General features: G+C 57.7%; 1 protein-coding gene across 2 annotated transcripts in view; it reads right to left on the bottom strand.

The window, feature by feature from the left end:
• Positions 1-25,183, bottom strand: part of RXRA (retinoid X receptor alpha) — a 91,467-nt gene that overhangs the window by 36,136 nt on the left and 30,148 nt on the right. Inside the window, exon 1 of one of the 2 annotated variants that reach the window (XM_065696063.1) lies at positions 20,163-20,244. The exons of the other annotated variant lie outside the window; for it this stretch is intronic. The gene's annotated coding sequence lies outside the window, so the exon portion shown is untranslated. Of the gene's footprint in view, positions 1-20,162; positions 20,245-25,183 lie in introns of those variants that run through there. 2 annotated transcript variants of the gene reach the window in all.

Raw genomic sequence — 25,183 nt, 5'->3', positions numbered from 1 at the left:
ACCTTAAAGCTCATCCAGCCCCAACCCCCTGTCACAGGCAGGGACACCTTCCACTAGAGCAGGTTGCTCCAAGCTCTGTCCACCCTGGCCAGCCAAGTCCACACTCCTCACTCATCACAAGCATCCCCGAGGACCTTGAATGCTAAGAAGCACTAGAAAACAATGAATTACAAAAGGAAAGAAGCCTCAATTGATGGAATATCCCCATAGAAACAAACAACCCCCAAACTGATGGATATCGCTCGCACTGCTGCAGATGGGAGGTATTTTGCGAGCACGTCTGCAGCTCAAGCAGTGCGAGACTGTCCGTGTCGGGGGGTTGTGACTATCTCCTGACCAAAATAAACTCCGTGCCTGTTTCTAAAAACAAAACCCTTCTCCAAGCATTTCCCCTCGTGTCACACCCATAAATTGCAGCTATTTTCTCTGTGTCCTTTGTTTAAACACAACGACCTCTATATATCTTGTGCGATGCCCCACGGCAGTTGGGCGATGGCAACGAGAGCTCCTCAGCAGCTCAGGAACTCGCAGTGGAGCTCTTTTTCCCTTCTCTAAACTACGAACCCGTGAGCCACAGAACTGGGGGGGTGTGGATTTTTCCCAAAGAATATGGCATTTTGGCCTGGGCCTCATGATCCATGTGCAGCGATGGAGCGTGTTCCGCAGCAGAGAACCCGCCTCAGCTGGATACACCGCACGGAGACTGGAGCCACTGGGTTTGGATCTGGTCTCAAGATAAGGAGCCTGGTCCTGTTTTTCTGGCATGGTGCTCATTGCTGCCCTGCCCCCTTGCAGATCCCTGTCTCTGCAAGCTCCCCTTTGGATCCATCATCCATTGGAGAAACTGAGGTACAGAGGGAGCAATGCCCTGACAACACAACAGCCCCAGACACAGAGCAAGCAGGGCTCAGGCTTATGTGACCTTCACCAAGGTCAGGCAGGAAACTGGAGCCAAAGCTGGGAATAGATCCTGGCTATTGCAAGACCCAGGCAGCATCTCAACTGCTGGCTCAACCTTACTTGTATTTTCCCCCTCTCCTGCCTCCTGACAGACAGAGCTCTTGTGCTATTATTAATTCTCAGTAAGGGAAGAAAATGTCTTCATAAAACTTTAGTCCCCATCCTCATCTGGCTGCCACTGAGCCAGTGCAGACAAGCACCAAATGGCCTTGAGCAGCTTCACTGCTCTTTTCCATCCCCTTGGCACTCCTGGGGCAGAAAGTTCCTGTTTGGACCAGCAAACCTCCACGTCTGGATCACAGAATCACAGGATGGGAACCTTCAAGCTGACGCAGCAGCATTATCATGGGCTGTGATTTTAACATTTCTAGACCACAAAATGTCCCGGGGCAGAAACAATCACAACAGCGCAGAGGTGCTTTTTTCCCAGGATAGCTCATTTGTACCAGAATAAACTGTACCAGCATAAGCTCTCCCCGGCATAATCTTCACTTACGTGTAAGAGGCTTTGCCAGTAAAGCTCCAGTGACCTCGCTCTGCTGGAAAACCCTTCCTCACACAGCCAGGAGTTTGCTGGGCAGCTCCTGGGAGAGGGGACCTTAAACTCAACACATCCCAGGGCACACACAGATACTGCTGGAGCCGCGCTCCTCTGCAGGTGAGGAGGGTCACGGGCCCAGACACAGCCCCACAGCCTGTCTGAGTGGGAGCAGAGGGGCTGCAGGGACCCCATGGCTACAAGGGGTGTAGGGACCGACACCAGCCAGGCTTTGGAAAGCTGCTCTCTCACCCCCGTTTCCGCTTCCCCCCAGCACCTCTTCCTCCCTAATCAGAAAGCAGATCAATTCTGAGTATTAAACAGCAGGAAATGCTAAATTTGGGTGGCCGCTCCCTTCCTTCAGCAGCCTCGTGCTCGGGCTGTGCAGTGCTGCAGGGCTGGAACCGGGAGCAGCAGCTGAGCTCAGGCTTTTGGCAACGTCCTTCTCCTCCTCCTGCGCTGCCAAGTGTCACTTTGGTGCTGACCATGTTCAAAACTGACACCCAAATGCATGGGAATCTGCGTGGAGAAGATGCACGCTCAGAGCTGAGAGCACCGAGAGCACTGAGAGCTGCTCCATCGGTGCCCCTGCGGGCGGTGCGACCCAGAACAAACCCGGCAGTCAAAACCACGCTGTCCATTTGCTCCCATTCCCCAAAAGTGGTGCAGAAATCTCTTCGTGTGCATCCATCCGAGGATCCTGACATGATGGAGGATTCCTCCCCTCCTCTCACTGTCCCTGTGCGGGCAGCACAGCAAACCCAGGCACCAGTGGTCAACAGCCTGCACGCAAAGTGGGATGCTGAGAGCCACAGGCAGGCACCAAAGCGGGGCAGGACACGAGGGTTTGCCCGTAGGTTTCATGTGAAAATACCCAGGGTAACACAGCGACCACAAGAGGTCAGGTCCTCACTTTTGTCCCTGATCAAAACCTAAGAGAACACAGAGTATGTTTACAGCGGATGGATTTAAATAGCCCCTGGCCTACAATCTTGAGTAAGTTTGCTCTCAATTTATACCAGCACAGCTGAGAACTGAAGCAAAGATGAAGCAAGAACTGACTCTGCCCCTGCCAATGCTGGCTGCTGCCGTGGACCTGAGAGTGCACAACATGGGGAGACAACCCGCATGGTGCAGCCTGGCTGTTGCCCCAGAAACCAGACAAGAAACACCACCACCCTGCACCTCCAGCACATCAAACTGCATTTACAGCACTATGCCCACCAAGGAGTGGGAAGGGAGCCCATTAAGCCACCAGGCCCTCCATCACTGCAAATGGGCACCCCAAGATGCCACAGAAGATGTCAGAAGATGCAGCTCTATGTTATCCATACATCCACACATCCCTCTGAGCATTGCTGCCACACCTATAGGCAAGAGGGTGCAGAAGCACTGGACCACCAAGCGTGTTGGTCCTGAGTAACCACGATTTCACCCCAGAGTAACTTGACTTGTGCCTCTTTTTACATCCCTGGAGTCCCTACAGAGACAAACCCGAGGACGTCCCTCTGAGCCCCCCGAGGTCCGCAAAGGGGACACCCCCAGCACTGTGCCTTTTGCAGGCACCCAGAAGCCACCACGTGCAGCCTCTCCTCAGGAACCTGAGCGCTGGGGGTTCCTCACTGTGCTCAGCACGCTCCCGGGCAGCGCTGGCGGCTCCGCAGTGCTCCAGCCCCGCACCAGTGGTGGGAACTGGGGTTTGGTGGCTCCCGGCGCCCCGGGTTCCTCCTCCCTGCGGGTTTCACTCTGACCAAGCCGAAACCTCAAAGCCACTCAGCTCCTCGCCCCAGCTCCCCCCCAATGGAACCCTTGGCGCGGCCGCCCCAAACCCAGCGAGGGGCACAGCGCATCCCAGGGCCTCCAGCCCGGGGTCCTGGTCCAGGGGCTTCCCTTGGCTGGAGGAGATGCAGCAGCATCCCTCTGGCGCTGCCGCCCGGCCCCTTGAAGGCCATCAACAGGCTGCTGCCCCACACCCCAATCTCACAGTGGAGCCTGGGTGCCCAGAGAGAGATCTGGTGACCCCCACCAAGCCAGCATGGATGGGGGAGCAGCCCCACTGCGGCCACGAGGGTGCAGAGGGGCACAGACCCCACTCTGGAGCATGCCCAGCTCCAGCACAGGGGCTCATTTTGGCCTTTCTTGCCTTTAACCCCCCCCTGCAGCCTGCTAGGAGCCCTGTGCAGGCAGAGCTCACTGCTGCAGCCAGGGGCAGAGCCGGAAGCTGTGGGAACTGCTCCCGTCTCCGAGGGGGAAGGACTCCGAGGAGGAATTTTCCAGAAGCCGCCATGTCACTGGAGGAAACGCTCCCGAACGCCTCTTCCTCCATCCCTGCGGCTTCCTCCCTGCACGGAGCCATCGCCAGCCACCTCCCCATCCACGAGGGTACCCACACCCCGGTTCCCTTTGCCTCTCCCCAGCAGCCGGGGCAGCCCCGGGGTCCCCTGGCAGGAGCTGTGGTGGAGAAGGGAAAAGCAGGAAGCGTGAGCAAGAGGGTGACACGGGAAGTGTGAGGAGCCCTGGAGAGCAGGGAAAGGCTGGGCTCCGGGCAGCGGAGGGGGAGGGCGCACCCAGCAAACAAGGGTTCTGCTGATAAAGCAAATGTGACTCAATCACACGCTTGTGCAAAGATGTCACAACAGTCCTGAGAAATTACAGGCTCGGATTTCATCCCTCAAGGGCCGGCGCTGTCCCTGCTCTCACAATGTGCTCTGTTCTGCTGTCAGCGCCGCAGCCACTGCCCCTAATTTACTGGCTGGGAACCGCGGCAGGATCAGGCAATAATGGGGGCAGTGTGCGCCGGGCTCGGCGCGGCTCCTCTCGGCTCCGGGCATTGCAGCCCCGAGCTCCCTGTGCCCCCCCCCGGCAGGCGCTGCCCCCAGCCCAGCCCCGGGTGATCGTGGGGATCATGGAACCCCAGCCTGGTTTGGGTTAAGGGACCTTAAAGCTCCTCCAGCTCCAACCCCTGCCATGGCAGGGACCCCTTCCACTGGAGCAGCTTGCTCCAAGCCCCTGTGTCCAACCTGGCCTTGAGCACTGCCAGGGATGGGGCAGCCACAGCTTCTCTGGGCGCCCTGTGCCAGCGCCTCAGCACCCTCATCATAAACAATTTCTTCCTTTTATCTCAATCTCCCCTCTTTGAGCTAAAAACCTTCCCCCCTTCTCCTGTCTCCTTTTGGGTTGTCCCCACGCACCCCAAAAGGAAGGTTTGGGGGGCTCAGACCTCACTACCACAGCACAAGGACTGAGCCATCCATGCCAATGTCCCCTGTGACAAACCCTCCCCAGTCACAGCCAGGAGCAAACCAGGCCATGCCCAGAGGGAACTTGTACCTCCTGGTGCTGAAGAGCATCCAGGAAGCCAGAACTGCAACAAAAGATGCCAACAGAGGGGAAGATGCTCCCTCGGTTCTGCAAAGGCGAAGGGCTGCACCCTGGGGTTCCTCCAGCCTTTCCCAATGGGCATCACCCACATGGGCACATGGTGGAGGTGGTACCCAGGTGCTTCCTCATGCCTGCCCATCCTGCCCCAGGAGCTCTGCCCCGAGCTCCTCGCCCCCGGCCGGCGCTGACCTTCCTCACTCCATCCCACTCCCCGAAAAGAGCTCTCTGAGAGCCCACGCGCAGTGACCCCGCAGGCTGCTGAAGCTCATTATGGCCTTTTAATTACATTCAATTGCAGTTTTATGGGCTTGTGGGCAAATGGGAAGTGATCTGATTGCCCTTGAGGGGGTGCTACGCTCTGAGCTATGAACAACCAAGCAGGATCCAGCGAGACACACGGGAAACCCAAAAGCATCAGGCTCGCCCTAGCAGAAAGAGAAGTTTCCTCTCAGGTCGAGGTTCTCGCAGTGATGCGCTGCACTCGTGGCATGCAATGAGCCCAGCAGTGAACCCGGATCACACACTGCTCCCAGCACACTGGGCTGGGGCATGGACAGGAGATGGGGCTCAGACCTGGAGCTAAGCAGGTTCCTCTCCTGGGGGAGCTGCTGCCAAGCCCCGAAATGCTCCTCTCCAAAGCATGAAAAGAAGCAGCCAAAAGAGCACAATGAAGCAGGGCCAAGAGCTCTGGCAAAAGGGAGCCCTGAACCAGCGCTGCTGCCCCACGGGGTCGGAGGGGAGGGTGATGAGGTTTTGCTAATTACGGGATGGACAAGAGGCGCAGAAGTGACAGCTCCTCACACTGCCCAGTTGTGATTCTGCTCTCATCTGTGGTCAGTGTTGAGAGCAACCACCGGCCCACATCGCTCCAAAGGGTTGCATGGCCGAAGGGATGGGCAGTACGTGATGAGGGCTTGATCCCCATTCCTGGAGCAGGGAAGAGGCTTGGGAGAGGCTCCCCCTGCCCGGGCAGGCTGCACAAAGGCAGGTCTGCCTGAAAGCTGCCTTTGGGTTTAAGTTTCTGGTTTGAGTCCAAAGCTAATGAGGCTGCACCAAGTCCAATCAGATACAGCCTGGGCTAATTGAGCTCGGCACGGACGGGTCAATGTCCAGCGGGTCTCTGCTGCAGGCATTCTGTCAGCTCACAGATAACTGCCAGGGCCTGGGAAGGGGAAGGACCCTACAAAAATGCTCGTTTCATGTCCACTCACAGCCTGTTCGTGTTAACCCCTTGGACACCACCAGCATCATCCTCGCAGCTGAGGACCCCCAATGGCAATGCTGGGGCAGGGCTGAAAGTGAGTGAGTGGAGGATGACACAGGGCGATCGCATCTCTCCTGGTGTCACCCGGAGAGCAGGCGCTTGGTGAGCAATGCCCCGCGCCATGCATCACCTGGGGAGCAGATCCACCAGACCGCACAGCAACCCCCCAGGCACACAGGTACCAACCGACCGCAGGGCAGCCATCAGGGAGAGCAGCAAGGGGGACGCAGCGAGTGCCAGGGTGAGAAAGGAGTGGGACAGGAGCTCTTCACACCCATAAGCAGGTTGGAGCTGTGGAGAAGCCCCCGTTGAACCCAGCAGAGGAGGCTGAGCCCAAGGCCACACATTTGCTCCCAGCTGTATCTGCGTATCCCAGAGTATCCACCAAGTATCTGCTGTCCCTTCCTAGAGGAGAACACAAGTCACCGAACCCAAGGGCAAAGAGCTGGGCAGAGGAACAGGGAGGAGAAGGGCTTTAAGGAAGGCTCCACTGAGCCCTTGCTCAGGCAGTTATCAGCATCACTGCAGGGCTCTGCCAGCTCCAGGCATCTACAGCAGATTACAACAGGAAAACGGCAAGGTCCAGCTTCCAAAGCTTTCTCTTTCCCCTCTAACCCTTCTCTGGTTTCAGCATCATCCACCTCTGCAGGAAGATGGCAGCCTCGATCCCTGCGGTGGCAGCGGGAACACCGGGAACACCGAGAGCAATCCCCCTCCGCCCCCAGCTGCTGGGAAAGGCTGCTCCTGCTCAGCTGACAAATAGATGAGACGTTTCATTAATAAACCTCAGCTTCTCCCAACGCTCTGATTACGATCTCTCTGTTTGGATCCCTGCTCATATTACACGTTCGTCTCAATTATATATTCCCTTCTCTTTAAATCCCCACTTATCTCCTTTACCACGTAAATCACAGAGCGGCTCTGCGTTTTTTTCCATGCCTGACTTCCCTGCTCCAGCAGCACTTAGGAAATAAACAGCAACTTAAACTGCCGGGGTGTGCTCCGAGCTCACTTCCCAGCAAACCACCCGGGGGGGCTGACACTGGTCCTGCTGAGCCCCCACCAGCGCCCGCCTCCAGCCCCAAGGGGTTTGCACAACACTTCAGTTCTTGCTCAGCCTGGGCCAGATCCTTACTGGGCTCCACGGGGACATCCCCTCCCAAGGCCCCGCTCCAGCCCGAGCCCAGCATCACTGCACGGGGTTGCGAAACGCGGCCGGAGCAGCAGCGCCCTCCCCATCACCCCATGTCCTCCGGCATTCCTGCACGGAACCCTGGATCTAGTGGATCTTCAGTAATCTTTGACTGTTGTGCTCCACGCAGCTCCCTCCCCTCCTGGTGCCAGCAGCAATGGGCAGAAGTCGCAGTGCTGGATTCCCTCCTGTTCCACCGCTGCTTGAGAGAGCAAGAGCGAGGAAGAGGGGCTCGATGGTGTGATGGGGCAGCAGTGGGATGGGGCTGGGGTGGTGGCCCTGGGTGAGCCCAGCAGGGCAAAGCGCAGCAGAGGCACCACTGCACAGAGAGCAGGAGCTGCCACCAGGCACCCACCCTGCGCCCAAGGCACCCTGTGGGAGATCACATCCCCGGGAGCACCTTGCTCCTGTTGGTACAGGGACCACGGGCAGCAGAGGAGAAGCCCACACTGGGAGCATCACACCAGTGAGGGCTTCATGCTGCAGAGACCTTTGTGCTATGGAAAACTTCACATGATGTGCTATGGAGAGCTCCAACAAGGGAAAACTTGGCACCACCGAGAGCGTTGAACCACGGAGAGCCTGGCAGCACAGAGAGCTTGGCACCAGAGACGGTGCCGCATCCTGGAGAGTGCTGCAGGAGCTCCTTGCACCCAGGGACCGGCAGCCACATCCCTGAGGCTCCCCCAGCCCAGCCCTGACCCTCCATTCCCATCCCCGGCCACCGGCTGTGCCTTTAAGAGGTGCGGAGGGAGGATGATGGCCAAAGGAGCAGGGATTCGGCGCATCACATGCTCCGCAGCTGCAGCCTGGCAGTGATTTATTCGCTCTCAAGTTCATCAGAGGGAAAAGCACTTTCCAGGCACAGCGGATCCCCCTTCCCCTCCTCTGCTCCTCACCGGCGCGAGCTGCCCGCACCCCGAGCCCGGCCCCATCCATCACCCGGTGTCAGCCCCTGCCCTCGCACCCAGCCCAGGCACTCCCCTTCTCTCCCGAGCAAAAGCAAACTTCCTCTGGCTCCCTCGGCTCCGCGACCCACCGGCGAGAAAGCCATTCATTAACACGGGGCAGCGCCGGCTCCGCAGCCCCCTGCATCCCGCGGCCCCGCAGCCAAAGTAAACGGCGGGCAGCAGCGGCTGCGTCCCCCCCGCCCCCCTGCACGGTGTCCTCCGGGGGGTTCAAAAGTTCAACGTTTTCCCATTTCCCAACGTTACTTCAGGAAATTGCTGGAGAAAGGGAAACCGGCGCTGCCGAAAGCGGCCGCGTGTGGCTGTCACAGCCCGCCTCCGCCGGGGCAGGACCGTGCCTCGGGACGAGCCCCCTCCCCACCGGTGTCCTACCTGGGTTTGGCCTGGGAGCTTCTTGTGCACCGCTGAGTTATTCCTAAAGCAAAGCCGAGAGCAAAGCCCGGGCTCGCCCCTGCCCCAAGCCAAGCAGCCCCAGGAGTGGCGAACACCAGGAGATGCTGCCACAAGGACCCTGCGCTCAGAGCAGCACTCACGGAATCAGAATGGCCGGCTTGATGATGATGCTGCCAAATGGCCTCAAAGCACCACACAGAGCATCCCTGCGTGCCAGGCATGCCGGGCTGGCAACCATGCCCGGGTTCCAAGTCCCGGGTCCCCAAGGAATTACAGCCTGAGGGCCCAGGGCTCCCTGCAAAGGCTGCCACCACCTCCGACATGCTTTGAGTTCCTTTCTTCCTCTCAAAAGCTTTCCAACTTTGCACAAGCCTCAGAAGTTGCTCAAAAGCAACTGAATCGCACCTGGGTTTTCATCAAAACCAGGTTCAACACCAGCCTTCGCTGCCCGTTCATGGGAAAGGTTTGTGAAATGGCTGAAACTCTTGGCAAACCTGAATTTGGGGTTATAATGAAACATGAAACTCGATGGCTTTCATGTGGTTTGGGGTTTTTGTTGCAAAACATTTGGTGCAGCAGCTTTGGGCGAGAGCACGACAACCGAGTACACAGCAGCGTGTCCATAGAGAGAGGAATGCACCTGCAGTGCTCGCCTGATTAACTCTTACTTGAAGCCATGCCATCGGTGTGGGGCTGGAGCCGTGCCACTGCCTGCTCGGGGACACGGGGCAGAGCTCTCGGCCCCAGCAGGGACCTGAGGCAGGACCTTGCTTGCATCATTGCTCCAGAGCAGCTCCGGCAGCCGCGGTCATGGCAAGAGCCCGGCTCTGCCGGCACCAGCCTCATGGACATGCCGTAACACGCTGAGATGTGCCGCAGGCACAGTGCTGACTGCATCCCATGGGAGATGAGGTCCATCTCACCCAAACAGGGCACCACACGCCTCTTCACTGCAAAGGGCAGCCTTGGCTGAAGGACGGCGGCGAGGGGCTGGGAAACCTTCCCAACCAAGTCTTGCTTCATCCCTTCCGAGCAGTGGGATGGTTGGGGCTGCTTTGCTGGGGGGTTTTGGAGCTTGCTGAGTTCCTGAGGTGTTTGGAGCTTCTGCTCTGCACTCAGCATCCTGCAGCACTGTAAAGAACTGGCCTGAAGCATGGCAAGACCTCACTGGCACCGTAGGTCAAGCGGGGGGGGGGGGGGGGGGGAGGGCGGGGGTGGAGGATGAGCTTAGAATCATAGAATCATAGAATCATAGAATAGTTAGGGTTGGAAAGGACCTCAAGATCATCCAGTTCCAACCCCCCCACCATGGGCAGGGACACCTCACACTAAACCATCCCACCCAAGGCTTCATCCAACCAGGCCTTGAACACTGCCAGGGATGGAGCACTCACAACCTCCCTGGGCAACCCATTCCAGTGCCTCACCACCCTAACAGGAAAGTATTTCTTCCTTATATCCAGTCTAAAATTAGCTTGCCCACGCGACCCCCACTGTTTCCAGTTGGAAAGTGGTGAAGGAGACAACCCCTTGGAAACAAGCAGCACAAGCTTCCCAGATGATGGATTTCCTGGGTATCCATCACCCTCAGCCTCCACTGACCCCTTGCACTTGCCCTGCAGAAGCTCACCCTCCTCAGGCTCTGGAGGGACGCAGCCACGGCAGAGTGGCAGACACATGAAGGAGATTCCTGAACGCGAGATCAGCATCTGTGTTTTCACACCCGCCCGTGAGGCTCTGCGCAGCATCCGTGGCTGGGATGGAGCGGGGACAGGGCCAGGCTCCCGAGGGAGCTCCAGGCACCCGGCACTGCCTCCGAGAGAAACCACATCCCAAAGGAGCAAGTGGGACACCCAGCCCCAGGGCCCGGAGGTCAGCCAGGATCCAGGGCATTGGGAAGGCTGATTAAGGAAGTTTATATTAATGACAGACATGGGAAAGCCACCAATGCCGAAGCACTGAACACAGCACTGCGCTTCTGGAGCCACTGTCCCCTCCTGCCAGCACCCAGCTCCCAGCAAGGGCTCAGCACCAAGGACTCGGCACCATCACACCCACCTCTTCCCAGTCACATCCCCGGCCCATTTCCCCTCTTCTCTCATCCATTTTAAAGCTCTCCCCTCTGAAGCGCTGCTGAAACCCCCGAGACGTCCCCAGCAGGTTTATGGAGACCCTGGGAGCAAGAGGCAGTGCTGGGATGCTGGGTCACCTCCTGAGCATGGCCAGGCCAGGAAGGGCTTAAACTCATCAGATCTAAACACTTTAATAATAATAATAATAATAATAATAATAATAATAATAATAATAATAAATGTTATTTTTTCAGTGCAGTCCTTTCAATACGGGCACAAGAATGGATTTGTAACGAACGACAGTAAAGATTTTCAAGCCACCTAATTAGAAGGCTGTTCCCTTCCCAGACATGCCCAAGTCCCTTTGGAAAAGGAAACATGGCTTCCACCCTCCCTCAGTGCTGTGGAAATGCTTCCCGGTCTCCGGAGGATTAATCAGATTCCAAACTCCCCCAGGGCACCATCTGCAATCCCAGCCTCCAATATCCCAGTGCCCTGTGCTGAGCCAGCACCCAGCAGCAGCCGGCATCACACAAGCTCTGCTCCAGAAGGCACCCCAAATCCCAGGGGAATGCCAATGGGCAGAGCTACCCCAGCCTGCCATGGCACCGGTGGTGCCAGGGGAGAGCCAGCCGTGGTGGACAGGAGAGAGGGACGGTGCCATCCCCTTGCGCCCATGGGCAGCTCATCCGGGCGCCCACCTCCCATGTCCATGGACTTTTCCGTTCGTGCCTGGCGTTCCCAGAAAGCGCTGACTCCATTATTGATCTGCGCTCGTTTGTCATCTTTATAACCTGGCCAGCACTCTGCTGAAGGCCGTGACTAATTCCACTTCCCCGCCTGGACGGGCGAGAGCCTTTAACTCTTTCAGTTCGGACTCTGCCGACTCCATCCCACAGGGCACCCACAGGACCCTGGTGCTGGGCAGGGGACAGGACGGAGCCCAGAGCAGGCAGTGGCTCAGTGCGGGGCCATGGGGGCTGCACTGGGTTTGCAGCACCCTCTGGTTCCCTTCTCAACACAAAGTGGCTGGAGCAGGAGGGCAGATGGGCGCTCACGGAGATGGAGCTGAGTGACGCTCACTGCTGGCACTATTAAAAACGGACTTTCCACCCACCGCTCTCTGCCAAAACAAACCATCTCCTGCTGGTTTGGGGTGAGCTGCCTGGTCAGGGTGCAGGTCTAAGGGCAGGTTTATCTGCCAATGCTGGTCAGCATCCAGCCTTCGACACGCACCCGTGGGGTTGGCAAACCAAGGCAGCCGCGTGCCCATGGTCACAGGGACCTCCCTGGCTCTGTCCCTCCTGGGCAGCAGACCCTGTGCCAGCACGCTCTGCCCTCTTCAGGAACACCAAAGCCCCAAAGCAACCAGTGCCAAGTGACAGCACGCGATAGCTGCGTGCCCCAGCAAGCCCCTGGTCCTCACCCCACTGCAGGCAGCAGCAGCCACCAGCCGTGCCCGTGACTGCTGCCCAAGCAGCCCCAGCGTGCTCAATGCAGAGGTTATCCCCAACAGGGCATGGGGGGCACCTCCTGCCCACGTACCATGGGCCCCTCCACGCACTGAGCTGCTCGTGCAGCCTCCAGTGCCTTCATCAAAGCAAAGACCAGCAGCAGGACTCAGTCCTGGCCTTGGCGTGCTCAGCTCCTCAGCACTCAGCAGAGGCAGCAACAAGAACTCCTGACTCTCACAAACACCTACACACAAAGTAAGCTCCAAGTATTTTAGGAAGGTCGGGATAAAACCTGTCCATGGCAATGGGGAGAATGTGCCACGGTGTGGGGGGACACTGCCCCTCTCCAGCTGAGCAACCAGCAAGCACCAACATACCAGGGGAACACCCCCAGTGCTGGGAGGTTGGTGGGACCAGGTCTCCCTCCCTCCCTCCTTCCAGGCACTTCCCAGAGACGAGTCAGGATCAAACTCCCAGAGGAAAAGGTCCATTGAGTTAAATGCAGCAGATGCTGTTTACCGAGGGGTGGGATACAGGGAGTACCAAACACGGCATCTGCGATTATGGAAAGCCAGATAAAGAAAATCAAATCTCATGCTTAAGGGCATGGGTTGATGAGTACGAGGGTCAGAAAGGAATCTCTCTCCCCTTACACAGCAGTGCACAATTGGGTCAGTGCATTACCGGGCGGCACCAGTCCTGCACTGCTTTTGCCTTTCCTTTCAGAAGCCCTCCTGTTGTCACAAGAGCTGCAGCTGAGGAGCAACGCCTTAACCTGGTGTGGCAGAGCCGGTGCTTCCCCTCTCACCCCTTTGCTAGAGATCAGCATCCCCAGTCCCAGTGGGAAGATCACGTAAAGACCTCAATTGCTCAAACTGGTCCTTTCACCTCGCAGCTCCTGCCCCCTCCCAGCCGTAATGACTTCTACTACAATCATCTAATTATAACAAAACTGCTCTCCATAAGGGCCCTTTCTTCCCCCGTGTTTGTGAAGCGCTGTGTACACCTCTGGCTCTATTTAAATACGCCGCAGTAGTAATAAACCCTGCAATGCTGGCTTAGAAAACAACTGTGCTGGAAAGGAGGCTGAAGGGAGGGAAGTGCAGACAGAGCACCGGTGATTTTCCTGTCAGAAGCTGGGAAGCGCCTGTGGTGACAGCGGTCACTCTCACTTTACACCATGTCCAGCGTCCTTTCTCTTCCTTAAGCAGCTTCTTTATGCTAAAACTTGCTTAGCTGGAAGGATCTAACCACAGGGAAGAGGCTTGAGTTTCACATTAAAACAAAGCAAGCAAACAAATGCAAAGATGCTCTGTAACATGTGTCTATCTGCACCCAGCCCTTGCTAAACCAGGCTTTGCCAAACCGCACTCCATAATCCAGACAGTTATTGGCCTTTTCCTGATGCCAAGGAGGAAGCGATTCCCCATCACCAAGAGGGGCATTTTCAAACATGCTCTGTATCGGCCTCATTCTACATCCACTGCAGCCAGAAGCTTCCCATCAACCCCACAGACTCCACTTTGCAAACCCTATCAATAGGGCTGATTGGGTTTTTATAGCAACACTCATAGTTTGTGCTGTCTGAAGCATTAATGCTGACCACTGTCTGACAACACAAATGCACCCAGTTCACTGTGACCATCTACCCAGCACTGAATTTGGGGAGCTATAGGTCAGCCAGCGCAGCTGAGGCACAGCATCCTGCCCTCTTACACCCAGCACCGCATCAGGAACCTGAGCCTCAGGGCAGCATCACCCGCCTGACCCTGCTACCTCCCAAACCCATCGCCATCCGTCAGCCCTCAGAGCCGTGCACATCTCGCGGCAGGGAGTCACGTCGGCACAGCCTCCGGGATCCGGCCCCAGGAAAGGTGGAATCAAAGGTATGAAAATGCTTTGAATGGGAACTGGCATGCCCAGGCACGGCCCCTGCGATCCAGAAGCTGAGCCAAGAAAAGAAAGCAGGCGCAGAAGGCTGGGATGGGGCAAGGGGAGTTTCAGCATCACAAATGTGCTGCAGACAAGTGGGAGAAGAATCCTGAGGGGAACGTCTGCAGGAGCCTGTGGTGGCTTGCTTGGAATGGAGAAAACAAAAAAGAAGAGAAACAGAAACAAAAGGAAGAGAAGCAGCAGCAGGAGCAGCTCTGGAGCCTGGCGCTGCGGTTGGCATGTGGAGGGGTTAGGGTTAGGGTTAGGACTTGATGATCTTAAAGGTCTTCCCCATCCTAGATGATTCCTTGATGGGGAGAGGAGGGGGCTGCGCTGGGGCATCTGCACCGCGCTTCAAGCTGATTCCCATCCTCAGCACCACTGTGCCCACAGGTCTGATACTTCAGCTGCCACCATCCCTTGGTTTCCCCTGCAGGTGATGGAGACGTGAAGCATCTCCTGCCCACAGCCACCCCCCTGTCCCCTGACCTGGCAAAGCTGCAGGGACCCGGCGCTCCGGGGACCCCCTCCTCCAGCAAACACCCTCCTGCACCCCCGGTGCCACCGTGTCCCAGAGCTCATACAAGGAAACAGCCCCTTCCCCTCCCGGGCCAGCTCGGAGCAGGCTGGGAACAACACGAGCCGTGCTGGGAACAAAGCAGCGCTTGTGTCGCGGTCACTGGGAGGGAGCTCCTTCCCCAAGCAGAAAGGCTTGGGGGGTGTTTTTTCCTTTTTGTTTGATTAGTGGGTTTGCTTTTTCCCTTGTTAACCAAAAATGTCGAGACTGTTCCCAGAAAAAGGACTCGAACAGACGAGTTAATTTCAAAGTAACAATGGAAATTCTCAGAAGATCCCATGTCAACAGTTCTTTAAAAAAACAAGTTTTATACTGAAACAAATTCTTGTTTCTGCTTCTTTGCAGCGGCATGAAACTCTCCGCAAAGGCCGAAACCAACCCAAACTGTTCCAAATGGTCCTTTCTGTGTGGGAGCACGATGCTCCTGACTCAGAGATGCTTCCAAAGCCCCAGGAGAAAGGCACTCCCTGGCCAGCCCTCGTCCTTTTTATCCTTTGCTTTTCCCTTTTTACACTGAGAAAAGCAAGGTCAAAGCAGGGACGGCGCAGTCCTGGGCACACCAGAAGGTGACACTGGGTTACAGAGCTACAGAAGACTGAAGAAAGCCCCCAAAAGCGAAGGAAGAACCAAAGGCTGGGGCTGAGTCAGGGCTGCACCAGTGCAAAGAGGTGCCAGGGTCACCCTGGGAGGATTTGGCTCTGTAGCTCCAACCAGAATCACAGCAATGGTGCTTCCCTCCGCTCCTCACCACCTCTCCCCCTCCATCCTCAGTTCCATCTAGGGAGCCCTTGGATCTGCCATTTGCCACAAGCCTTGACTCAATCTGCTTCGCATTACCATAACAATGAGTGGACATGTGAAGTGTCTCAAATTTATTGTGATTTTAAGCCACCCCTAAGACTGCACAGACATTGCTGGAATGTTTCCTCCTCCTCTAAGACCCGATGATGGCTCCGCAACCCAGCGCGAGGACAGGCGGGAGGAGGAGATGACTGGAGCCAGCTGCCTCTGCGCTGCCTGCGCGGCCGAGCTGGGGCATGGGAAGGGAGCAAGGGGCTCCCGAGGTGATGCCGAGGCAGGGGCAACGTCCTCTGGGATGTGCGGCGATGGACGGGGCCGAGCGGCTGCCGAACCCGCGCTCCATCTCCTGCTTCAGGGAGGGGAGCAGCTCAGGGCAGAAGGGCTTTGGCTGGGGCAGGACCACCATGCACAGCCCAAAAGTGCCAACGCCAGCCCTGTGCTGCCCAGCAGCTCCTTGCACCCAGGACAACCCGGGATGTACCGGGACAGCAGTGCCAGCACCGTGCTGCATCCCTGCCACCAGCCCTGCATCCCTGCTGACCCCACACCGAGCCTCTGCCTGCAGCACAACACTCACAAACTGCACCTGCGAGACTGCTACAAGAATGAACCGATCACAGAATTACAGTTGTTGGAACTCGCACAGATAGATAATTACCTTCTATTAGTTCCTGTACATAATCCATTACACACTGATTAGGCCTAAGTAAGGATCTTATAGTCCCAGTATGATTAATGGCAGATCACAGATATTAAACTCCAACAGGAACAGATAACTTACTGTGTTCTTTCTTGCCTCAGGAGCACGTCACCCTGTGAGTTACGGGCAGAAGTTTCCAAGTGCCTGTATCAATCACATCTGAAATTCACACCTGACCTGACCATGGTCCCTCCCCATGGCGGGTACCAGCTCCCAAGCCCCCGCTCCATCCTCAGCGGCCCACTGACAGCCATGTGCCACATGAGACCTGACCAGTCCCAAACCTGTGTTTAGCTCAGAACAACTGAGTGTCATCATCCCTTCCAACCCAGAGCAGCCAAACCTCTGCCGAGCATCTCACCCCCAGCTCAGATGCCCTCATGTCCATGGATGCCCACACCACACACTTTCCACTATTCTCTGCCCAACACACAACATCCCTGGATATTTTGTGCCTGCAATCACTTGACTGCTTGATGCCATTCCTGGATGCTGGTCCTGCCCATGCTCCTGCTGGGCTCGGTGGGACTGGCCCTGCATTGGAGCTATGTCCCCTGCAAGAGGGATGCTTAGGGGACCTGCCTACAGCACCGAGGTTCTGCTCCCATCAGCACTCTCATGCCCTGTTCGCAGGAGCAGAAAAACCTGCCCGCAGGCGACAGGAGGCTTTATTTAAGAGGAATAAATAAAAAATAAGGCTGTGATTATCTCGGGCCACTCTCCAGCTGCCACCCAGAGACACAGTGAGGAGGGGGGCACTTTGCAAGTGAATAAGCAGAAGGAGCGGATGTGACATGCCGAGGCACAGGGCCGGATTTCTCCTTCCCAGCCAGATAACCCTGGTACTGGCATGGTGGAGGGCACTGGGAAGGAGAGAAGGAAGGCAGGAAAACAGCAGATGTGGGCAAGGGAGGCTGTGCCCAGCACCAGGCTGCTCATCTGATGCTCCTGCCGGCCAGTGCTGGGGATGGAGGAGGTTTCCTGCCCGTTAAAATAAGCCCCTTCTGCAGGTTACAAACAGCCGCTGCCCGGCGGGAGGTTGGACATTTCAGTTCATTAAGCAGCAAATAACCTCTGTCACTTCTTATTTTCAAGTTTATTTACATGGAGGGGTGGGTGTTTTACTCCTTCCTCCTCCTTCCCTCACAGCCAGCAGCAGTGTGTATGTGCACGCAGGGAGCACTGCTTCCGCCCCTGGGCTCACTCCTCCCATGGCTCTTGGCCACCAGAGCCCCCCGTGATGGGCAGCCCAGAGCATGGAGGTGCCCAGTGGGAATGCAAACCAGAGCAGGGCTCCTGGTACAGAGCAGACCTTTCCCCTGGCAGTACAAGATTATTCTCCATGTCTGCCTAGAAATGCCAGCCCTGCCTGGGAGCCTTCGGTTCCACAGGGAGATGCAGGGCAGGTTCCACAGAGGTGGAACACAAGGAACTGCACAGGGGGACCCAGCTCCAGTGAAACCCTGGTGGCATCTCCAGCACCACTTGAGGCTGGGAAGGAACAACCAGGGCATCTGGGAGGGTCAGCACCCGATTCGGTCCCCTGCAGCCTGCAAAGATGCTGTGATCTTTTGCAAGAGGATGTGAACTCCCTCCTCAGCTCAGCTGTAGCCTGGGTCATGGGTACCCTCCTGAACCACTTCCAGAGCAGTGCTGAGCAGCTCCTGCATCCCTCCTCGCATCTCTCCCCGCATCCGTCCCCGCCTCCTCCGGCAGCCCTGGCCATGACTCAGCCCCGGCACGGCTGCGGTTCCCTGGTGGGCAGAAGAAATCCCTCCTCATGTTATCTGGTTCCTAAAGCACTTGAGCAGACGGCGAATGTGCAAGCCATTATATCATTCACTCGCTATCGAAAGCTCACACAGTGGCACTTAATTACAGCCCCGGAAGCGCAGGCTTCCTTAATAAATCAAAGAAATAAAGTCAGGGATGATGCACTGAACAGAGGGGGTGGGGTGGGGGGAATAAAGAGCTTACAGTTTCCCACTGTGTGTCCCCTTTAGATAACAGATGCTCTCTTCTTAACCTCTCACTTCATCAGATCAGCTCCAGCTGTGTTTGGATCAAGTGCACAGCCTGGCCCCTGTCCAGCCTGCCCGCTTCCTGCGCTGGTGCCAGCTCCATCCCTCCGGCCCCAGGGCTGGCTGCGCCAGGGTGGCAGGAGGAGGGAGCCCCACTGAGCCAGGCCTGTTTCATTAAGCACATTTTACTCTATTCCTGCTTCCAGTGACACAAACTCCTTCACAGGAGCATCCCTGGCACCCCACTCCCAAAGAGAGCTGAACGCCCGTCAGCATCCTGGGAGCTGGTCCTGCCACAGGAGCGATGCTCGGCTGATGCCTTCCCTTGCAAGCCCTGGGAGCAGCCCAGGCCGGGGGGCAGGCAGCAGATGACACTGAGCAAACAGCGCCCAGAGGCCACAGCTCTGCATCCTCTTGGCCATAAATCACAGGAGGAGCCCACGGGATGCCCTCTGCTCCCGCCTGGGCGCTCACCACCCAGCTCCCTGTTTATTTGCAAGTGTCACCTCCTCCTCCTCCCCGCCGCGGGACCACGGTGATGGATGGGGCTGCAACAGCATGAAACAGAGATCCCTCACCACGGAGCCTCATCAGCCTGTGCCAGGGCCACGCACGAGCAGCCCCAGTGCTGGGCTCCCCTCACCAAAGCTGCACCCACCATCCCTGTACCCCCATCGAATGCTGATGGTACCAGAGGCCGCAGAGCCCAGGGCCTCTTACCCACCTCGCAGCCCAAGGACCTCAGCAGAGACAAAGCCTTTGAGAAATCCCACTGCTCCTAATCCCCCAAAAGCACAGAAATAATGAAGCATTATCTCATCACGCCTTAACCCAGTAATTACCCAGGGGATGGCTTAATAAAGAAGGGACACCCGCCTGCCAAGCACAGCCTAAGCCTCCTGCCCAGTTACACAATCAGGCTGGGCACGGTGGTGGCTCCATCCTTCAAACCAAGCAGGGGAAGGGGAGCAGGAGCTGCCCTGTCCCAAAGTGGGGGCCTTGAGGAGCCGGGATGCCCATGAGAGCTGTGTCCCCAAAACCCCACAGAGCTCATAGGGTCTGCGCACCCTCCACCCCTCACCAGCTCGGCTGCTGCCCTGCTGCCTCCTCCCTGCACCCCACATCCTTCCTGCCAGCCCCCCCCACACCCACTGATGCCTGGGAAGGGACACAGCAGCAGGACAGGCACAGAGATGGGTTAAACCCCATCCCGGCAGCCTGGCCGGGATGTCAGCATCTCCTGGCCACGCAGCCCAAATCACGAGCAGCTCCAGCAAATCTTAGTCCGGCTCCGAGCGGGACCACGTGCCCTGCTCAGGTAACGGAGCTGCAGTGTGGAAAGTGAGCCGGGCGGAGGGGAGCGCTTGGGTTACAGCAGGAGCAGCGGCTCCGGCAGCTCCCGGGCACCGATATCTGCAGATCTCTTACAAATAAATATCATTGCTCATTATCTGGGCATTAAAGTTACATGTTGGGCGAGATGGGCCCCGAGCTTTCCCTCGCTCATCTACAGCGGATGCCAGCACTTCCATTATTCATCTCCCAGGCTGCGAGCTCCCTCCTGCTCCATCACAACATCCAGTTTCCCCTCCCCTGATCACACACAGATGGACCAGGGGAGAAGTTGAAGCAGCTTTTCCCATTCCCATTCCCCAGGAGGACAAAGGGCCAGCTTTGGGAGGGGTGGATGGGTTACTGCCGGGGACATCCACCCAGCCCCTGCTCCAAGCATCATGAAATCACCCATGGGAGCCTCGAGGCACGGCGAGGTGACAGCACCCATCACCTCCCTGCGGCCGCTCCCCTCCCCTCGCTTCTCCTTTTTAACACAACTCAGTTTTAGCCTCTCATCACTCCCACCAGGCCCTGCCCACGTCCCCCCGCTCCCGACCCCTCCATCCCATCTCACCAGTGATGGGGTGACCCCAGCCCGGTGCCGCGGTCCCTGCAGGATGAGGTGCCAAGAGGGATGGTTTCCTGGTCCCTTGACGTCAGGCAGGGCCACGTCGGGAAATGAATGTGGATTTCGACACCCTCCGGTTCATCAGCTGCTGTTTCACAACATCCCCGCAGCAAACCCTCGTGAGGAGCACACCCCATCACTCCCTCGCAGCCCTCCCTCTGCTCCCTTGGCTTTACCCACAGGAGTATTTGTCATCTCCAAATAAATAGGTATTAACCCACCTGCAGGTGTCTGGGGCTTCCCACCTCCTGCTTTCATCCGCACCGAGGCCACAGCTCTGCTGAGCCCCAGATGCCAGCAGGTGACAGCTCCAGGAGCGTTCCTGCTGCCTCCTGTGAGCCCAACCTCCCCACCAGCCCCAACAGAACACTCTGGTTAGGAGACATCCCAGTGCAAGTGGATGCAGGGGGGATGGATGACAAAGAGGTGATGGGAAGGAGCCTTCCTCAGGCTTTTCCTCTCAGTGAAGTCATAGAAGGGACAAAGCCCAAAGCCAAGGGCCGGTCCCACCGCAGAGACCCTCCCCATCCCTGATACCACTCATACGGAATAAAGACTTTCTGGGTAACATCTGCCCTGAGGGGAAGCAGGGAGCCGAGACGCAGCGCTCCACCACGACGGGGAGATGCTCACACCAAAGCCAGCGTGCAGCACGGACACAGCGGTCCCTGTCCCGCCTGGGGACAGCCCACGGCCACCTCACCTCCCTTGAGGCGCAAAGCAAAGGGATTTAGACAGCAAATCCCGGCCTGGGGAACGCTCAGATGCTGCCGCAGACCCAGGGAGCCTTTCAGAGCCTGGCCTCTGCCCCCCCATCCCCTGTCACCGCTGTCACAGCCCCTTCCTCCCTCCCACCCCTTTCGAATTAGCAGCCATCGACCTCCTCCCCTGCAGAGCTGACATTAATCCGGCAAGGTTTGTTTAACAACAGCTCCCATTGATCTGGAGCCGGATCCCCCGGGTCAACACGGGCTTTTGCCAGGGTCTGGAGTGCAGGATCCGGCCCCAGAGCACCCGTCAGGCTGAAAGGGCCGATAGGATCAGATGCTGTCAGTGCTGCGCTGGGACCCATTAGCTTTAATTAGCTGATGATGCTGGAGAGGCCACATAAAACAATGAAGGGGATTGATCCCTCGTGGAACACTATTGACAGTGGAGCTGCATCTGGGATCAGTTTGGTGCCGGATGCATCTGTAGGGTCTATAAAACCAAGGCCTGTTTGCTTTTTCTTTGCTTTTTTTTCTCTCTTTCATTTCCCAACCCCATCACGGTAGCCTGCCAGCTTAAAAGCAAGAGCAAAACAATAAGAAACGAGCCAAAAGCTGGCTGCAGGGAGCCCTCTCTGATTCCCCCTGATGATAAGTGAGGGCACATTTAACCACTTCCACCATCCCTCCCTGCTAAAGTCTCTAATATATATAGCACACGCCAAGCACTGAGGCACAAACCTGCTTCCAGGTCACTGCCATTACCCCCATTTAAAACCAAGACATCAGCTTTCTCCATGCCCTCTGCTCTGAAGGGCAGATCCATCCCCAGACACCCACTCTCTGCACGGTGTCACCCATCACACCCAGCGAGGCACCAGGGTACCACGAGGAACATACTGCACCAGGAAGGGAACCCCAGGCACTGGGATGCTGCAGGGAGCTCTCTCGTTTCCATCTCCCCTGCTGCAATCATCCGTCTGAGCATCCCTGTGTGCTTCCCCGTGCTGCAGGGATTTCCCCTGTGGGACTGGGATGCTGACAGCCAAACGCCTTTGTACAGCCCCGGTACCTCCTTGTGTATGAATAAATCCCAGTAAGACAAACTCACAGTCACCAGGAGCAAGCACAGCCCTGGCTTGGTGTGGGGAGCATCTCCCCTTCCAGCAGCACTGGGGAATCACCCAGGTTCATCCCCAGAGCTCCAGCATTTAGCAGACACAGCACCACATCCTGACCACATTGCAGCCCAGGGATGAAGGTTTGGCCAGCCCAGAGACAGGCCAGGAGCCAAACACTCCCCTGAGCTGTGGGGAGTCCCCACTAAGGGTGCAAAGAGGAAGATGCATATCGTATCTCTCTCCACTGCCTCCCGGCAGGCAGAAGAGCTGAGGACCACACAGAGCATCCCTGACCCAGCAAAGCATTCCTGACCAAAGCAGAGCATCCCTGATCACAGCAGAGCATCCCTGACCAAAGCAGGGCATCCCTGATCACAGCAGAGCATCCCTGACCCAGCAAAGTATCCCTGACCAAAGCAAAGCATCCCTGATCACAGCAGAGCATCCCTGACCCAGCAGAGCATCCCTGACCAAAGCAGGGCATCCCTGACCAAAGCAGGGCATCCCTGACCCAGCAGAGCATCCCTGACCAAAGCAGGGCATCCCTGATCACAGCAGAGCATCACAGCAGCTCCTGCCTGCAGAGATCAACCCTTGGGGGTCCCTGGGGCCATTTCTCCTCATCAACCGCATGGCAGTTACAAAAGCTCCCCCCAGCCCCAAAGCCTGGTCAGGGCAGCAGCAGGGCAGCAGCCGGAGCGGGGGGAGCACATGCCAGCTCCGACGCTGACACCCTGGCGTAACGCTTTCCAGATGTGGCTGCAGGAAGACAGAAGCAGAGCTGTTCCCTGCTGAGGAAGCTGGAAACGGTCGGAGATAATGTGGAATTCCTGAACCGGAGCCAGCGCCGGCCGGGGCCGAGGCGCAGGGACAGCCCAGCAGAGGCAGCGCGCCGGGGCCGAGGCACAGCTCCTCTCTTTTGTGTGTGTGTGTGTGTGTTTTATTTCGGGAACGCTGCGTGTAAAAGCCCTTAATTTATCCGCTGTGTGGGCCGACGGCTGTACCCAACAAACGGAACATTTTCTCCATAGCCCTGTGTGTGTGTGATAAACAGGCGCTGCGAGAGCGGCGAACAGAGCCTTTTTCTTCCCCGTGATAAATCCCCTCCCGCCAGCCCCGGCTTTCTTGGCTTGGGGATTATTATTTTTGCCTCCTTGTGCAAGCGGAGGCCTCGGCCCCCTCCCCGGGTCCCCTGCGCAGCCCCAGGCAGGCGAGGGGGGCGGTGGGCAGGGTGGGTGCTGCCGCTGGTCCCTGCCTCGCCTCCTCCTCTTCCTCACCGAGCAGCGCTGATGCTGACGTAGTCCCTGTCTGCAAACCCGCTGCTGGCGGCTGACAGAGGAGGCCAAGCCAGCAGGGAGCGGTCCCTGCCCCACACTGGGCACAGGTGGGCACCCTCCAAGGAGCTCCCTCCATAGGGTGCTATAGAGCACGCGCCCCATGCAGGGTGCTACAGGAGACACCCCCGGCATGCCCATCTCTCGGCTCCCAAGCCACTCAGTGAGCAGGCACCACCATGACACAGTGTTGGGAAGGGTGCTGCTTCAACCCAGGAGGCAACTGCCATGGGGCATTGCTGCAGGAACACCCCTGAAGAGGAGGGGTGCGGAGCAGAGCGTGATGTGGTGACGCAGCCTCAGCAAACCCCCATGGGCCGGTGCTGGTGCCGGGGCATGGGCACGGTGACACCATGGCCACGCTGAGCTGCTCCCTCAGGTCACTTGCCCTCATCTTGTGCTCAAACCCTGGCCAGTTCCTGGGTGAAACAAACTTCCGAGAGCCGCAGCCCAGCACAAAACCCCTCTCAGCCCACATGTGGGTTCTCTCCCTTTTCTGGCCGAGGCAGGTATCTCGGAACGCAGCGCTGCCGGGGGTATTTCAACACTCGCTTTTCTCAGGAGGAGCCATCGGAGAACGGCTTCCAGGGCTGCCGATGGGCTTTGGAGCAGGCCCAAGAGGAGAACAACCACGGGAATGAGGAGGGTTTCCTGGAGCATCCCTGAGGGGTTCGGCTCGGCTGGTGCAGGCCAGGAACGGGGCTGGTGCAGAGACCACAGCAGCAAAGCATCAGTGAGTCCAACCTATGTGTGCCTCCATGATGGCAGCCCTTGGAAATGGGGTTATCCCAAAAAGCTGACAGCCATTCCATTTGTAATCCAGATGATGGGAGTTCAGGCATCCGTCAATCCAGCCTCTTGGTATAGGAGTTTCCATTAAAAGGACGTTTTGCTTCAAGGCAGGGAAGGCACAAACATGCCACACACCTCGGGTGCAAGGGGAGACCTTGGCGTTGCTATTTTGCCACCCATTTCCTTATGGCATTGCCAATATTCCCTGGGGCACCTGAGGGAACGGGATGGTTCAAAGGACCAGAAAGAGGCTGGGGCACGCTTCAGCTCATGGGATGCTTTGGGGTCCTTCCAGAGGAGCAGCTGCCGATGCTCTGGTCCAGGACCCCTCCAGTGATGCTCGGTGATGGCTGAGGGGTCTCCCGCATGCCCCGGGAGGTTGGGAATTCCTGCAGTGCTTCCCCCGGGCAATGCCCAGCCTGTGCCCGCTGCTGCACAAAGCCAAGGTGGAACAGGCTAAAGAAGGCAAGTTCCCTGGCGAGGGGAGGCGCCACGGGCAGAGGCGACCATGCCTGCTTTTCCCAGCAGATCACAGCACTGCCCTTTAACCTCTGTCAGCGAGCCGGAGTCCTGGAATTACCCAGCCGAGTGCACCCACCCAGCTCTGCCCATGAGACCCTCGCGCTGGCCGAGCCCCCACATCCCGCGGGAGCAGCAGCCACCACTCGCATCCCGGGATGTCAGAGGCAGCCGTGCTGATGCTGATGGGCATGAAGGTCAGTGGAGCGGGAAGGTTGTCTCCGGCAGCAGTGCTGGCTGCCCCGTGGGCAGCAGTGACCCGCGCGCCCTGCGCCGGGCATCCCCTTCCCAAGGCCTGTCCTGGGGCTGTCTGAGCACAAAGCCTGTAAAGGCATCACTGGGGGAACACGAGAGGAAAGCGACGCCACGTCTGAATCAACCCTGAGCAGTGCTGCCTGCACCTCCAGGTCCCACCGCACCCTTCCCTGATGTCATTGCCACTGTGAAAGCCAAAGAGGCTGCTTGGCTCCTGCTCTCCCTGCTCTCTCCAGGGA

Source organism: Lathamus discolor, chromosome 15, assembly GCF_037157495.1.
Source record: "Lathamus discolor isolate bLatDis1 chromosome 15, bLatDis1.hap1, whole genome shotgun sequence".
In the NCBI taxonomy this organism is placed as follows: Eukaryota; Metazoa; Chordata; class Aves; order Psittaciformes; family Psittacidae; genus Lathamus; species Lathamus discolor.
Note: the sequence above shows the minus strand (reverse complement) of the source record. Positions and strands in the feature narration are given on the sequence as shown.